Consider the following 1416-nt stretch of genomic DNA (forward strand, 5'->3'; position numbering starts at 1 on the left):
GACTGGCAGCAGCTGCAGAACTGGAACGCTTCGGCAGGAAGTGTCGCATGGCTTGGGACGACTTTTGTGTAGCTGTGAAACGCTCTGCGAACCCTTCCACAGCAGGTCCGAAAAGGCCAGTGGGGGTGACCGGGGAGTCAAGGAAGATGATTTTATCCGCTTCTTTGATCTCCGTCAAATTCAGCCATAAGTGGCGTTCCAGCACCACCAGGCTGGCCATCGACTTCCCAATGGCCTGTGCAATCATCTTTGTGGCGCGCAGGGCCAGATCGGTGACGCTGCGTAGCTCTCTGAACGCTGCAGAGTGTTCTGGCCCAGACTCATCCATGGCGCGAAGGAGCTTCGCCTGGTACACTTGGAGCACCGCCATAGAGTGTAACGCAGACGCAGCCTGGCCCGCCGAGGTGTAAGCACGACCAGCGAGGGCTGAACATCCGATGGCAGCGGGGGGGCAGAGGTGTGCAGCCACTGCTTCGTCCAGAGATGGCAGCTTATCGTAGCCCTTTTGTGCAACGCCGTCGACCGTAGTGAGGGCGGGAGAGATAGAGGAGCGTAAACGAGCTGAGTAGGGGGCGCGCCACGACTTCGTCAGCTCGTCGTGAACCTCTGGGAAGAAGGGCGCAGCTCGCTGAGGAGGGTTCTGGCGGCGTCCCGGCAGAAACCACTCGTCTAGGCGGCTGCGAGTGGGCTCTTCAGGCGAAGACCACTCCAATCCGAGCTCCTCTCGCGATGGCAGAGGGGCGCTGGTGTGGATAGGAGAACGAGACGTGGGAAACCTCTCTTTGTGGAGAGAGTGAGGGACGCGGGCCTTGAGCCGATGTAAGCTCACTCATATCCGAGTGCTGTGACCCTCTACCCCGCTGTTTTTTCCTCACAGGTTCCTGGGAGGAAGGAAATGGGGGGGCGCGAGGGGCGAGGTCGCTTTCTGAAAAGAAAGCTTTCGGCGAGCGCAAAGAGGCGAGACTCATGCTCTCGCAGTGGGAGCATGACGTCTCAGTGAGCACGGCTTCTGCATGGGATTTCCCCAGACATCGCACGCATTCACTGTGCCCGTCATCAGCGTGAAGTGGTGTACTGCATGAGCCACAGCCGTGGCACGACATTTGCAAGAACGTCGCAGGAAATTTGCTCAGAAATGTGCTCTTTGTTACCTCAAGCAGGAAAACGTCAACACAGGCGCTCTGCAGACGGCTCGTGAGCGCAGGAAATTTGCTCAGAAATGTGCTCTTTGTTACCTCAAGCAGGAAAACGTCAACACAGGCGCTCTGCAGACAGCTCGTGAGCGAAGCGCTGACCGGGGCTGCCTTTGAGAGAGCGACACGGGAACAGAGCTGCTTGAAGTGGCGATCTGATCCGGTGCTGCAAGGCGGCGCGCTGATCAGTGCTGCTTGAGAGCGGCGAGCTGCGGGCGGCGAA

Source organism: Sinocyclocheilus anshuiensis, unplaced genomic scaffold (genome assembly GCF_001515605.1).
Source record: "Sinocyclocheilus anshuiensis isolate Anshui unplaced genomic scaffold, SAMN03320099.WGS_v1.1 scaffold321, whole genome shotgun sequence".
Taxonomy (NCBI): Eukaryota; Metazoa; Chordata; class Actinopteri; order Cypriniformes; family Cyprinidae; genus Sinocyclocheilus; species Sinocyclocheilus anshuiensis.